This window comes from Aptenodytes forsteri, unplaced genomic scaffold, assembly GCF_000699145.1.
Source record: "Aptenodytes forsteri isolate BGI_AS27 unplaced genomic scaffold, ASM69914v1 Scaffold217, whole genome shotgun sequence".
Classification (NCBI taxonomy): Eukaryota; Metazoa; Chordata; class Aves; order Sphenisciformes; family Spheniscidae; genus Aptenodytes; species Aptenodytes forsteri.
This window is the reverse complement of record NW_008796222.1, coordinates 2,327,712-2,344,099: the sequence shown is the minus strand read 5'-3', so window position 1 is coordinate 2,344,099 and position 16,388 is coordinate 2,327,712.

Here is a 16,388-nt window from a genome sequence, read left to right as displayed (position 1 = left end):
GGCTGGAACACCTCTCCTGTGAGGACAGGCTGAGAGAGTTGGGGTTGTTCAGCCTAGAGAAGAGAAGGCTTTGGGGAGACCTTATTGCAGCCTATCAGTACTTAAAGGGGGCTTATAAAGAAGATGGCGGCAAACTTTTTAGCAGGGCCTGTTGCGACAGGACAAGGGGGAATGGCTTTAAACTAAAGGGGGGTAGATTGAGACTAGGTATAAGGAAGAAATTTTTTATGCCGAGGGTGGTGAAACACTGGCACAGGTCACCCAGAGAGGTGGTGGCTGCCCCATCCCTGGAAACGTTCAAGGTGGGGTTGGACGGGGCCCTGAGCAACCTGATCTAGTTGAAGATGTCCCTGCCCACGGCAGGGGGGGTGGACTAGATGACCTTTAGAGGTCCCTTCTAACCCAAACTATTCTATGATTCTATGATTCTATGAAAAATAACTAAGGACTCTGATATTTCCACAGTTAATGTCGTGTGCCACATTCAGGGTGGGCTATTAAAAAACTTATAATCAAAAATAAGACAAAATGATTCAGAAGCACAAATCTCACTGTTTTTCAGTAGGCCACCAGTCTGCACTTTCTGCTGAAGGGAAGGAGGCTACCTGTGGAGTGGCAGGGACTATCCAACATAGGTAGTGGGGAGCTAAGAGAAATGCAAGTAGCCATCTATGCCGCCCCCCACCCCGGGTTAGCATGGAAAGGGCTGAGCATGGGTACATTTCTTGTTGCCAAAGAAAATTGGCTGCAGTTTGTAGACAAGGCTTCACTTACAATCAGTATACAATACTGTCATTGCCACACTTTGTTTAATATGTTTTAAGCAGTAGAGAAACTGGTTAACTACTTTCCAAATAAGTTATGTTTGTAGAGGGTTTAGTGCTCTCAAGGAAGCAGTCTGCAAAGCTTTAATGAGATCTGTGTGAAGAAGAGGCTGAGATCAGTTTCTGTGTTCACTGATCGGTGTGTTTTTTGTGGGATTAATTTGCAGTGCTTGACATGTTTCTATTTCACTTCTTGAATTGACCACACTGTTACGGCTTATTTCTTGCTGACTGGCATTATGAAGTTTTCATCTGGAGTGATTAATTGGAGATTAGGGTACTGGAAACCCTCCTTAACGCTCTCACAGGACAGAGGGTGAGTTGTTGGGTTATACAGCCCCGCTCTCACGATTATGAAGGCGGCATCAGAGCCATTGACTGAAGAGCGGCCGAACCTGCCACCTCAAGGGAGGGCTTGATAGCTCTAAGGTGACCTGGGTTTGGCCAGAAACTGGGGAATGTTTGGACATATGGTGTGCTCCAGGAAGGAACTTGCTCTCAGCATTCAGGGTACTGAGAAAATTAGGATTCCTCTTTAATATAGTCTATTTTCTTATTCTGTGCAATGTGAGGATGGCTCTGAGTGTCTTTTAGGTGAATGGAGCTAGGCATACATACAAAACTGTAATTATAAGGCTTCTCAGGAAATTGCTTCTTTTAGGTGAATGGAGCTAGGCATACATACAAAACTCTCAAGAAATTGCTACAGGATAAAAACTCCCAGTTCTGAGTTCAACTCAGTTCAGAGATACTCATGCATGGCTGCTAACTTCAGTGGAGATCTTTGTGGCATGGATGTTTTTTTCCAGTCTGCCTGCTTAAGAAGATGATAAGAAAAGGTAAACACAAGCATTTTGCTGAATAATAGTAGTGCTTAAACGATTGTGTTGAGTGAGTACCTCCAAAATAAGACTTATGTTTCCCACGACCTTGTCCATATTATCAAATTCTCACTTTCCTAGCAAGATAATGCTTTGAAGATGGGAGTAAACAAATTAAAGTCCTTGAACACAGATTTGTAGGGTGTTTTGGGGTTTTTTTCTGTCTTTCATGGGATTTGCAATTTTCTCTACAATATCATGTGATGGAAAATGTTAGCAGAGCTGCCCTCAGATGCTAATCTGCATTCACCACAAATTCAAGCAGTTTGAGTGAAGGCTGGAGAATGATGGTAAAAGCACCTCGAAATGAGCACTGAGTAACTTCAGTCCATTTTGTCCCCCATTAATGGGTTACCTGGTGCAGAGTGAGCTCAAGCCAGTCCCCTGAATCAATAGTAAGAGTGGTAGAGGTGTTGAGAGATAGAATAAAGACTAGAAGCTATGTACCATCAGCCCAGGAACAGCTTGGGGTACCAGGCTATCCTGACACCCAAAAAGGTGGAATCCAGTACGTTATTGGCACTGTTACCCCCAGACTGGACACCCTTTACTTTCACATGCGTACATACCTGCCAGTCAATGTACTACACTCAGAAAGGGCTCTAAAGAAAGAATACTATAAGGAAAACATGATGGAACTGTATTTTTTCAAATCTGAAGAACAGGAGATTGAGAAGAGATGTAATAATAGCATTAATTCAGCTTCTTTAAATGAAGCTCTGATGAAAATGAATGTATTGAAAGACCTGAGCTGCTGCTTCTGATGGGGGTCCACAACCAAGCAGGCCTAAGTCATCATGGAGAGAGAAAGATGAGTTGAATTGCCTGTAGTTTCCAATTGTTGATGACATGTGAACATATATAATCCTTCCTCTTTAAGGCTAGAGGAACAATATCTCCCTGGTGCCCTTCTAGGTTTAGTGGAGAAGGAACCCAGACACAGGACAAGCGCACTTTTGTAATGAATCACAAAGATGGCCCCCTAATAAAACAACAATAAAATGTCTGGTGCCAGCTGGGCCTTTTGGACTGCTGATTGTAACTTAATGGTAAATAATAAAAAAGTTTGGTGTTCCAGCAGCATCTCAGAGTGCTCAAAGATGTGAGTGAACATTATCTTCATAAAAACACTTGGGAAAGGAGAGTCACTGAGTAATATCTGTGCCATTCCCAGACAGAAACAGCACACCTGGCTTAAGCAGATAGAGCTCTCCTTGAAGCCAGTGGGAGCTGCTGTGATAGCCAGAGCTGAATGTGGCCTGAATGTGACAAATATCTGAGAATAGAACAGAAACCCCCTATTACCAGTCTCATGCTTTAACCACAAGAACATCCTCTTTACCAGGAAAATGTATCCCCTTTCGTATAATCTGACAAATGTGTCTTATTCCAATGAAAATGTTTTTTTGGGAGAGAAAAAAAAAATGCGGAGAAATTCAATCAGTATTACCTAATCTTCCTCCCTTCATCTGGATGTTCTCAACTCATTGATATTGCACAGGCTGTGTTAGAACAAACAAATCAATCACGCCATGGCACTGTTACTGGCTCAGCCTCTCTCCAGCCAATGATAAGTTACCTTTTTTTTTTCCTTTTTAAAGAATGCATTTCTTCCTAGTGGGAGAAACACCATCAGTCTTACTAATGTCAGTGCGGGTGGAAACGCTCCACAGTACTGTCCTCCCCTCTCCACAGTGCTGTCCTCCCCTCTCCACATACCCCCGTATGCCTACAGACAAACTGAATACTGAGAAGTGTTTTCCTCTCTGTGTTGGGATCCTTCTTACGGGACAATCAATAAATAAATAATAGCAGTGGAGTTGCAAGATCTCATGAAGCGGGAGAAATGTGGTAAAGTGGGCAAACTGCAGGATTTAGTTTCAAGTCAGGAAATCAAAAACCCTGCAAAACCATGTTCTGCAGCAGGACCGTAGCTTTTGTCTATAGTAGTAAGTGGCTGCTGCATAATAGTGCTTTTGCTGCTAACCCAGTGGAAAATTATTTTTTTTTCTTTTGTGCCAGATTTCCCCTATTGTTCTGGTGAGTTTTGCCTGTGTAAGAACTGTGCAGTTCTTCATCTACTTAAGAGCTGTATTACAACGAGTCAGAAGAATGAACTGATTGTATGATTCAGCTAATTGAGACCAGTCTATTTTCTTCTTTTTTTTTTAACAAATCAAAATATATTTTAGAGATAGACAAGTCTGAATGTTAGACTTGTGTTCTACCCTCATGTATAAAAGTATGTGAAGAGGGACTAATTCATGAAGAAAACACATTGGCAAAATACTGTAATCCGAAGAATTTGGTGCATATATTATGTAGCTGCATGTGTGAGAGAGATTGCATTTTATCTTTCTTTTTTTTTTCTTTGACACGTATGTACCCTCCTCTTAAAACTTAGAAAGTTCAATAATACCTGCTCTAATAAAATAGAAAACCTGCAGAAGCCTAACACTTCCCTCTGCTTCCCAACTAGAGAGTGAGCCTCTGCTAAGTGGTCTGAAAAACAAGGCGTGTGTTTGTGGACCTCTGTTTCTGTGGACGCACCCCAAATGTTCCTGCACTCCCTTGTTCCACAATTTCACAGCTGCATATGCAGCCATACGGCCACTGGCTGCTGGAGGTAAGCTCCGTCTTGTAGCTCTGTAGAAAGAAGTTACAAAATACGAAGTGGGAGTTAAGCTGTCTGAGGCAACACTTGGCTATTATATGTGATGAGCTAAAGTGTGGTCACAGACTACTTCAGCTAATGTCTCCTTCAGCTTACCCCATTCCAGTCCGGTCTGATCATTCCTCAGAGCCTTTCCCTGTACTTTGCTATGACGGGAGCAAATCACTGCACATTCCAAATTTTTGCCACGTGGTTTTGCTCCTGCGCTGCAGCACGCACCCAGCCTAGAGATGGTTTTCTTTCTCAAGCAATGTTACCAGTTACATTTGGGTTCTAAACCTACATCCATTTCAGCAATCCTGCTCTATAATTGGGTCCTGCAGACCCCAAATCGATGTGGCTGGTTCTCAGATTTTCTTCTCTCGGTCTGTTTTTCCATCAGTATTTCTTGTAAGTCTTCTCTTGGTGATCGTTTTCTGAGTGCCTTGTAAGTCACAGAAGCTGAGGATCAGCATCCATCAGCTTTAATTGATGCGTAATGCTCCCCTAGACGCCTTTGAAAGAAAAAGCGTAGAAGTGAACTAATTTGAAGTGTGGTAATTCAGTATTAGCCAACTAACATAATGCAAAATAATGGAAAAAGGTTCTTGGACCCAAGGTGATGTATTCTGCTTAAGATTCCGTTCTCACACATTTCTTGCCATATCTTATCATTGTCCACAGAAAAGGCATTCATCATAACAAGCAAAAGGAAGGTTATAATCTGCGGTTGACCTTTGATGGAGATAATGATATATTTTCTCCCAAAATCTGTGTGAGGCAGAGTTATTCATAGCTTCATGAAAATGCCCTGTCTAAAAACAGTGTATTGTTTTAAGTGAAAAAAAAAAAAAGATTTCACATTTGATTATAGTTTAGAAATGGCACAATCCTACCCTGCACACAATAGGGGAGCTATGTTTATGTGGAGACTTGACAACAGAGTCCTTATAGAATAAGTTGAAGAGGCTGAGATCAGTTTTAAATATAAAATAAATACAAATAAATACATAAAAATAAAAACAGAAGCAAGTTCATGTTTTGCATGTTTGTAAATATGAGGTTTAGAAGTGGAGTCATCAGATAAATGTATGAATGGAGCAAAAGTGTCATAAGACTTTGTATACTCTGTACTATTTGGACCTAAAATCTTTCCCTGAATCACGTCACACAAGTTTGGTGCATTCAAAATTCCAGTGGAGCTTCATATAATTTATTTTTATCGAGGTGTTTTTCTCATCATATAAAGCATGTTGTCTGCCTTTCAACTTCTGAGCAATATTATACATAACAGCCCTGATCTGTACAATGATTCTGAAGGCCTTGGTCAAACTATCCCTATTGAGCAGTCAGTGTTTGTCTGCCTTTCAACTTCTGAGCAATATTATACATAACAGCCCTGATCTGTACAATGATTCTGAAGGCCTTGGTCAAACTATCCCTATTGAGCCAGTCAATGTTAAAATCAAGATAGAGTTTATTTGGAGATCTCAACATCAAACTCTTCATGAATTAGTCCTGTACAGCTCAGAGACTTTTTATCGCATCTGAAGTATTCATGCTAGCAATTAATACAGAAGTAAATCTGCTGGGAGACCAATTTTATGGGCAAAACCGGTTGTAATATTTGTTTTCTTCAGTTGTTCAGACTTGTTAATTTTCCTGGTGTTCTGCAATACCTCCTGCAGTTAGTGGCCTTTTTTTTAGATGGGATGACAGGTAGAAAAAGATGCAAGAGGGCAGTTTGTGTTTGCAGTGTTTGCAGTGTTGTGGAGTTACATGGCTCTGACAGTCAACAGTAGATTTAAATGTTTAAACATATTTGTTAAGTACTGTGTTAGTTTAAATATTGAAAGGGGTACTTGGAGAATGGAGGTTGACCATGTGTAAATTTTCATCCCAAACACAGATTAAAATGAATTCTATAGGGAAAGATCTATTCATGAAAGAGTTTAGGAGCCCACGTTATTAATGCTTCATATTAAACTTGTAGTATGCTCCAAACATTTTGTTATTGCGAATGCATTAAGTACCTGACTGATAAGAGACTGGGGATGGAGGACAGGGGAGTAGAGAACTAAAAGTTTGGGTACCTGGACAGGTTAGGAGGTGGATTTGGGATTCTAGGATAAACACAGTAGCCATAAGTGACTGCAAAAATAATGAGCACTAAGGTATCAGCTGAGACAAACTTAAGGAGCAATTAAAACGTCAACATTATCACCCAGTCTACGTAAATAGGGCAAGCTGCTCAGACCTCTGAGTTGCTGGGTCTGATATTTTACTGTGCTATGATTTATAGCTGTTCTAAAGTAGTGTAAACTGGGTATGAGATCTTACCACATCACTTTTCTTGAAAATATGGCCTCTTGCTTGAAAAATGTGGAATTTATTTAGGTTCGTAGAAGTACACACTTAAGTACTTTCGAAGCAAGGATAGATTTGTGAATCACTGTACTGGGCAGTGACTAATTAGGCCTCTAATATACTGTGTGCAGTAGAAGTAATATAGCCTTTCAGGTACACAAACCAAAGCTAGGAACTGATTTATTTCAACCTACGTGCCTCTGTTTCCAAGGAATTCAAACATCCAAAAAAGTTTTCCACCATCTCAGGCTTATTGTAGTTTCATTTAGACAACAGGTTAAAAATAAAAAGCTATCAAATTCTGATGAAATATCCTGTACAAGTTTACACAGACACGCCGCTATGATGGTCCTGGAATCTGTTTCCTACTCCTCTCCAAGACATACCTGAGAACTTTTTTTCTTAAATAAAAAGTTGTGGTGGTTTTTTCCTTCTTTTTGTCAAGATGCAGCTCACAGGCAAATATAGCATTTTAAAAAGATTTTGTCCAGGCTTCAGTATAAACTCAGAAAGAAAAAAGGACAACCCAGAGCGGATGGGAAATGATCCACCAAAATAATCATTATGCGGTGTCTTTTCATGCAACAGAAAATGAATGGTTCAGATTTCTCAAGCAAAGAAGGAAAACAAATACATTTGTGCAGTTTCTTAGCTGCTGTAAATAGATTCAGCTTCACTGACCTCAGCAGCACAAGCAGGGCCTGCATTTCATTTTATTATTCGCATTATAGTATCACCATGAAGACATAATATGGTCCAGAGGTAGAAGAGAGATAGTAAGGGGGGATCCCTTTCTCAAAGGCAGGTTGTAAGAGGTCATAAAGGCAAAGACTGGACAGAGGGGCAAAGAGCGGAGTTAGCAGATGCTTTCTGCTAACATCGTACCACAGCGAAAGGTTGTGCATCTCAGAGCTCAAGTGCTGGCGCTACGGGTGAGGAGTGTGGAAGCACCATCCAGCACAAGCATGAAAGCACAGGACTGTGATCTCTCCAGCAGCAAAATCCCGGATGAACTTCCCCCCTTTAGACACCACTTTTAATTTTACCATCTCTCAGGCCCCTGGGGCTGTACCTCTGCACATGCAGAGCACAGGCTTTCTCTGTACATGCCCAGAGCTGTCCCGGTCTTGACAGGAACGAGCAGCTCTAAGCCAGTGACTCCTGAATTTTTTGCTGTGTTGCGGCTCAGTTTCAGCGGGGCAGGTGGGTGGAAAGTTTTATTCCTATCCCACAGGCTGATATGCGGGCTGCTCTTCTGAGGGCGGTGGCTTTGAACCCCTTAGGCTAAGAAGGTAAATTAATTCCATTCTCTTACCATCGGGATTGTATATTTGGGGAATAAAAAAAACAACTCAACAAAAAAAACCCCATGTGGTGAGCAGTTGTTTCTTAAAGGCAGTTACAAGCAGAGCTGCTTGGTTCTTTGAAGGAGGTTTGCCTCTTGGCTTTCTCAAGGGCTGTTTGCAGGCTGGGCCGCAGCAGCGGGCAGAGATGGCTACCTGCAGCTCTGTGCCAGCTGCGGGTTTCAGACCCTCCCCTGCCCTTAGCGCTCCCTAATAAGTAGGTTTCAGCAGCTGCCTGCTGAGTGTACTGATTTTAGGCACGTCCAAGCTTAGCATGCTGGCTGTTTTGGATCTCATTCAGAAGTACCTGGCTCTCCTCCGAAGATAAATGGTGGTAAAGATTTCACTCCTGGACCTAAGCTGGCAGCCAGTGCTTTCTTGGGGCTAGCCTTTATGTGCCCCTGGGAAAGGAGCAGGGATCAAAAATGACACTTAAATAGACCTTCCTTTTAAAAATATTTGTGAATTCTTGCAGGATAAAACACAAATTCATTCTTCTGCTGGAAATATATCTCCCATGAAAATAGTCATAAAATGCTTCATGTATATTCTTGCATGTGCAACATGTATGCAAGGTCTAAGTCTGCTCTACCTGAAAATGTCAAAAATCAGTCCTACCAGGAGAGGTTGTTGTGTAAAACTTTCATCATATTCTAAAGCTGCTGTATATTTTTTTCCTGTGTCTGAAGATCCTTTTGCCTCCATTAGTAGTTAGCACAGATTAATTAATTCATTAAAGAAAGCCACATTTTTGTCACTTTATCATTTACAAAGAGCACTTCTATACAACTGATAGGCTGTATTCTAAATTGATTTAAGCCATCTCACCTCTGCTGGTTTTGGTATAGGCTTGTTGATTTATGCTTGCCTAAGATCTTGCCTCAAAGTATCTGCTGCCACATGGAGTGATAACATGTTCTAAAGTGTGCTGAAGGGCAAACAGCTCTGTTTAAAGGACTGAATATAGTCCTTTCTGATGGAAATTTCATGAAAATGGGATTATTTTGGAAACTACAATGATTTTTCCTTAGCTGAAATTTTGCGTTTTTCAAATGCCATTGCAAATGTGTTCTTTCTCATGCAGATACAGTGTTTCCTAAAATTAGAGGGACAAGATATTTCATTACTGTATGATCTAACATTATTCAAGCAGTTCTGGTTAGCTCTTCGCAAAGCTTCCGGATGTCATTTTAAACTATCTATCAGTGTTTCCATTTTATTTATAGTTTTGTGTTGAACTTCATCAAATTTCACCTCCCAAGGTGTGATGTCATGAAGGACGTTACTGAAATCAGTTGGTCTGTAATCTTGCTGGAAGAAAGGAGGCAGTTATTTTAATCAGTCACTACCAAAGCTAGGATGTGAGTCAGTCTTACAAGAGCTGCTAAATATCAAACAAATAGAATAACAACAAACAGTTTAAAGCCTTGCAAGGTACTACTTTCCTGTCAGAGCAGCTAGCTCATTTTCTTCATAGAATAATAGAAACATAGAATCGCAGAATGGTTTGGATTGGAAGGGACCTTTAAAGATCATTTAGTTCCAACCAGCCATGGGCAGGGACATCTTTCACTAGATCAGGTTGCTCAAAGCCCCATCCAACCTGACCTTAAACACTTCCAGGGATGGGGCATCCACAGCTTCTCTGGGCAACCTGTTCCAATGTCTCACCACCCTCATCAGATAAAATGTCTTCCTTATGTTCAATCTAATCTTTCAGCTTTAAACTGTTGCCCGTTGTCCTGTCACTACAGGCCTTGGTAAAAAGTCTCTCTCCATCTTTCTTATAAGCCCCCTTTGAGTATTGAAAGGCCACAATAAGGTTTCCCTGGAGCCTTCTCTTCTCCAGGCTGAACAACCCCAACACTCTCAGCCTTTCTTCATAGGAGAGGTGTTCCAGACCTCTGATCATTTTCGTGGGCCTCCTCTGGACCTCCTCTAACAGGTCTGTGTCTTTCTTGTGCTGGGGACCCCAGAACTGGACGCAGTACTCCAGGTGGGGTCTCACCAGAGCAGAGCAGAGGGGCAGAATCACCTCCCTTGACCTGCTGTTCATGCTTCTTTCTATGCAGCCCAGGATATGATTCAAAAAAATATTTCCCAGGCTGGAAAAACACATGAAAACAATGGGATCTTCTGAACTTTCTTTGCTGATATATGACCAGGGAGATTCTCTTTCAATTGAAAAAGCCATTCAGTGCTTTTATTACTGTCTGTAAGTGTCAACAAGGCTCTCTAGCTTAAGAAGTGCAGGTGTTTAGTGCATGACAATAGCAAAAGCACAGCTGAATAGTAAATAAAGGAGCACAGTTGCGACAGCTTCATGATCCCTGTCAGCCATGGCACTGAGCAGGTCTGGGCTTTTCCAGGCCATCCTCTCCACCCGATGGGGTCCTGCAAGGACAGTGCTCTGCAGGGCTGACCATCTAGAAACAGACTGGTCACGATCCTCAGCTCTGAGTTGTTACTCAACCACGTAGGACACTAGGAGTAAAACAAAGAGGAGACGCAGACTGCTGGAGCTGCTAGAAGCCCTGCCAGAGCTGAAATGCTCTAGAAGGGGTTGCTGGAAGAGGGTTAAACGGTAATTCACTGTACATGCCAGCAGCACCTGCCAGCCCAGGAGAAGATATACAGAAGGTAACCTTATTTCAACAATAGTTGATTCTGCAGCATTAAGAACATTGAAAAGGTTTCAGTTCAGTCACGTAGAGGAGGCTAGCATAAAACTTTGGTAATGAAATGTTAAACGTCTGTATCTGCAGAGCAGCGCTGAGATCCCCCAGCTACTTTTAAAAAGGCTTTGATATTGGCAGCGATCTGGCCATAGCAGTCCAGAGCTCAGCATAGGCTGGTTTATCCTTGTCAGGGGGAGTATTTGGAAGTGATTATAGTGCAGTCAGCTTCTATAACAGAAAAAAGTCATGAATACTGCAAACCACAGGAAAAACAAAACATGTATGACTGTCGTACTCAAACAGAGAATACCAAAGTTGGAGGGACAACCTTGAAGTTGCTTCATAGTGAAAAGGGTTAAAATTAGATGAACATATCCCTTATAAACGACCAGATCAAAATGAATTCCACAAACAATGTTACATAGTTATTTATGGGGTGGGTATGGATCCCTAGCATTAGTAATACACCCCTAACTGCTCCTGAGGTAGCTATAAACAACTGCCTCCAGCCAGGTCCAGCCCTTGTCCTCGCCTGGTAAGCTGCACAGGATGCATTCATAAACCTGTTCGTGCAGTGCTTGCTCTCTCAAGCACTAACCCCAGTTCTGTCGCTAGCCCTGCAATAATTAATTCTCTGAACACGGACAGTAGTGAAGGCTGCTTTCCTACCTGTTTCTGTCTGTCAGTTGACTAGTTTTAATGAAATTTTCTGTTATCTTTGTATACCTCTTACCTGCTTCTGAGGAGCATTTTGGCAATGATATGTATGTATCATGCATCACATATATACATATTTCACTACAGAAATCAGCTGGCAATACCTGTTGAGGAGAACTTGCGAATGCTCAGGCCCCATCTCTCCTGTCAAACCTGTATCCCCCTGTCAGGTTTGTTTGACATCAGACAAAGGAGACAAAATGCACTGTGGATGGCACAGATATGCAGACAGACTGATGTTGCAAGTTTTACTTCCACTGGAAACATGGCTAAGGAAGTCAAAGAAGCGCGCTGAAGATCAAGAATTAATCTTTGAACAATGCACTTGGCGAGCCAAAGGACTCACTCAAGCTTATGAAGTGGGGCAGTGGTTTGACTTTGTGGGCCAAGGAATCCGAACTATCACACAAAAAAGGACACAGACTGAAGGGCACTTGAGTGTCGCATATGACTTCACTGCTAGAAACTGGAGAGTTACTGGAGACTTCCAGCAGTCAAAGCGAAACAAAAAGCTCAGTGTGAACTGGGGTCCCAGAGGCTGCTACCACTTCGCAAAAATTACCCTGGGAAACAATGTTTGCTAGAGAAGTGGGCAGCCCCAGGCTGGCAGGGTTGTCACCCAGATAGATGCATATTACAGAGAAATATGCAACTCGTTCTCCAAAACCACTGAAAGAAGAAACCCAGTTCACCGTTTTCCTCAAGCCATTTGTCAAACAGACAATAGCTTCAGCAAGCTGTGAAGGCAGAGCTCCTGGACCATGGGAAATGAGGACGAGTAACATCCCTGCCATCTGGCAGCAGGGCTGCCGTGGGGGCACAGGGTGCCTGCTGGCCTCCTGTGGGGCGGCTGCAGCTACAGCGGCGTGTGGGACTGCAGGGCGGCTGGGAGGTGGAGTGTGATGGATGTCGTATGTACTTGAACTGCTGCACTGGGTCATTGTTCGCTGGTGGTGTTGTTTTGCTTCTCTGGGGAGAGGAGTTGTTGAGAAACTCAGCCTTCGCGAGGCCCTTGGGAGAGCCAGCCAGGAGGAGCTGCAGCGGTGCTCAGAGGCTCCAGGGGCAGCGTCGACCAAGGAGGGGTGACACAGGCGCTGGGTTAAATGCACCGCTGCCAGTCTCCTTGGCATCCCATGGAGCAGCACTGGGGAAGCCCCTTCCCATATGTGCTCCAAAAAGACCATTTATATTTTTGACCTAGGACATAACACCCAGAAACTCCTTGGGGGAGGGAAACAGCACCGAAACCTCCCTTGCCTTCTCCCACGAGGGCCATAACCCCTCGAAGCATCATGCTCACTCATGTTCTCCACAGCCGTTGCAAAGCTGTGGTTTACTCCTGCAGGGTGGAAGAGCTTCAAAGGGCAGGGTGGAGAGCACTTTCACCCAGAACAGCCCCGGCCTTGTGGTGAGGGTGTGGGTTTTGATCTCCTCAGGCGCAGGAGGGCGTAAAACCCAGCTTTCCCACATCTAGGGTAAAAGCTCTGACCAAGGAGCTCTTGAACGCAGAAGAGGAAAGCAGCAACTGCTGCCACTGCACTTTGCAGAGCAGCAGCTCTCTGTGTTTTGGGAATGTTCACCCTCTCTGCCCCTTGGGCAAGATGGGTGCAGGTGCAGGAAAGCTGAGTTCATTAGATCTGACGGTGCCGGGGCATGAGCTAACTCGGTGCCATGACACAAGAGGCATTTCTGGTCATGCCCACAGCAGAATTTCAGGAGTCTGGGCAATTTTAATGTGAAAAGCTGGCGCCTGCGGAGCTTAGGCACCTCCAGGGTGTGGCAACAAATGAGCAGGAATTTAGAAGACTGCAGTTTTGGACATAGGTGCTTAGTCCCCTTGGAAATATCTACTTTCCTTCTGTCAGGCTGGACACGGTTCCCTAAATTTGCCGGTGCCAGCAGTATAACTGGTCCTTGCTGAGTAGGAAAAGTTTTTCTCCAGTTCAAGGAGCATTATGCCTGGCAAAAGGATGAAAACTATCAGCAGAGATGATGCCACAGTGTTCTGACTCTATAAGATTTATGGGGCCATGGGAAGCCAGTTTGGATGAATCATAAATAATTGCATGTAATATACTAATTTAGTTGCAGAATGGGAGTGAGTTTAGCTTTATCCATTAATTCAAAAGACTCTCCCTGTGAGCATTTGGGAAGAGTAATTTAGTAAATTCAAGCATGAGTCAAGGCAACTAAAAATAGAAAAAAAACCCTCCTAAATGGCTAAAAATGAAATGAAAAAAGAGGAAGAAATAAAACCTGGTGTCACAATCTTACAGCCCTTTTTACACAAAGGAAGGTTCCATAAAACACATGCATAGCTGTTAATATATTACTGAAGAACAATTATTTCTAGTTTTATAAAGATACCATGTGTCATTTTAACACTGAGAATAAATTATGCATTTAGCATTATGTGCAACACATTTATTGATAAATGTTGCGGGCACAGTGCTAGAGTCAGCTGTCTTTGACATTAACTTCACCTCTCCCAGACTCGCAGTGTTGTGAGAGCAGAATTTGACCTAATGCCTAAACTCCATACAGCCGAGTGGAAAAACAACCAACAACAACCAACCTGTCAAGTACTAATGTTTCAAAGGTTTGATGTTTTGCACTGGGGGCTGATTTGATCACATTGACCTTGGCTTATGCTGGTATCCCTCTGTGGCACTGAAGAAGTTCTTTTGCTCGTAAATAGTAACAGTATCAGTCGCTAACTGGAAAAGTTCCTGAGGATGAGAAAAGCCCCATCCTTTTCATGTCAAAGCTCTGAATTTATGTAAGCAGACAGAGAACTCCCTGGACAATGGAGATGAATAGAAAGGTTGCACTTGCAACTAGAACTGGTTTGCTAGAACTGGCTCTTAAAAACTGCTCCTAAGAAGCTCTTACTCCCACTGCTGCAGCAACTCTTCCTATCTTTGCCTACTCAGATGTAGGCAAATGTTTAGAAAGGTCCCTACAGCTTGACATTGCTAATGTGGCAGTACTGCTACCATGGAGTGTCCAGGGTTTCACAGAACAGCTACAGATTTTAAGGGAATGCTGTTATGCCAAAGTTTTTATAAGTTAAATAGGCAAAACACATAAGGGATACAAAAAGGCAAGGAGCTGGAAAGTAAGCCCAAATCACTCAGTGACAGAGCCAGGACTAGAACATAAATCTCCTGCTGCCAACTCAAAGACTGATTTTTTGGATGACTCTGCCTGTCATTCCACATCTGTTTGTTCCACCAGAAGGATGCATTTAGCATGTGATTTGCCCAACAAATATGGTTATATTTCCTCCCTTTAATTTTTCCCTTTCCAGAAACAAACTTACAATTAGAACTGGCTGGGAACTTTTGAGAATGTATTTTTCCACAAAAAAATGTTTACCAGGTCCATAGTGTGGGATTTATTGTCAAAATGAAAATGAATCCACAATATATAATATATATTACTTACCTAGAAAGTAAGGTACCTGGGATCGAGCCCATAGCCTATGTGAGAAAGAGCAAGGATTTGAATCAACTTTCTTGAATGCTTAATGAAAGCACATTCTATTGAGTGTTTCTATTTGTCTTTCTTAAAAAAAAACAAAAAAAACCAAAAAACAAGAAAGAAAGAAAGAAAAGAAAAGGAAGGAAGGAAGGAAGGAAGGAAGGAAGGAAGGAAGGAAGGAAGGAAGGAAGGAAGGAAGGAAGGAAGGAAGGAAGGAAGGAAGGAAGGAAGGAAGGAAGGAAGGAAGGAAGGAAGGAAGGAAGGAAGGAAGGAAGGAAGGAAGGAAGGAAGGAAGGAAGGAAGGAAGGAAGAGAAAGAAAGAAAGAAAGAAAGAAAAAGAAAGAAAGAAAGAAAGAAAGAAAAAGAAAGAAAGAAAGAAAGAAAAAGAAAGAAAGAAAGAAAGAAAGAAAAAGAAAGAAAGAAAGAAAGAAAAAGAAAGAAAGAAAGAAAGAAAGAAAAAGAAAGAAAGAAAGAAAGAAAGAAAAAGAAAGAAAGAAAGAAAGAAAGAAGGAAAGAAAGAAAGAAGGAAAGAAAGAAAGGAAGGAAAGACTAATGTCCAAGCTTAGGAGATTATTTGCACAGCACTATATATTTTTTAGCATCTGTACTTTTCCAGGTTAAAATCTACAAGTGGAAACTTTCTCAAATACATGCATTTTGGAAACTCTACTGTGTAATTGTTCTGAATAATTCTTGGCCTGCAGATTAGTTGCAATTAGTGTGTTGTGACTGTCATGTATTCAAAAAGAGAAGTTTGAGTTGTTTTGATTATGTGAGGTGGGAGAAATAGGTCATACAGTGCACTTCCATTCTGACTGGCTGGGGTCTATGCTTAGATCCAGGTTCCTGTTTTGGAACTCATATTCTGCACACTGTTAATGACTACCAGCCTGTACTTCAGCTTTTCTGTTTGAAAATATCTGACAGTAAAATCATTTGCTTGAACAAAAGAAGGTATAAGCAGAGTCATTTTTTCTAAACATTTGCCTGATTACTTTTGCAAATTCTTTTTGCAATGATTTGCCAGACTGTTTAACATCCAGATAAAGCTCCTTGAACTTCTGGATGGGAACTCAGTGTGAGGAGACATTAAGGGAGCGAATGCAGATGTAGAAATAGATTTGAAGCAATGCAAATTAAATGGAAGCCAGTTTATCCAGATCCTCTGCCTGCCCAGCAGATATCATGCAGAATTTGGTATTCTGGTTTTCCACCCCTCACCTCCAACTCCATGCTGTGCTGTGTAGACTTTAGGTATGCTGCACAGCTGAGACAGTGTAAAGAAAACCTGAGGCTACTCAAGTCTCTCTGTAAGACCAGACAGATGCTTCTGGGGGTGTTTATGTCACTACAAAAGGACAGACATTATCAGACTCCACACACATTTATTCCAGACCCGGTGTAGGGAACCTGCTTCAGAAATACCACAATGCTTGAGCAGA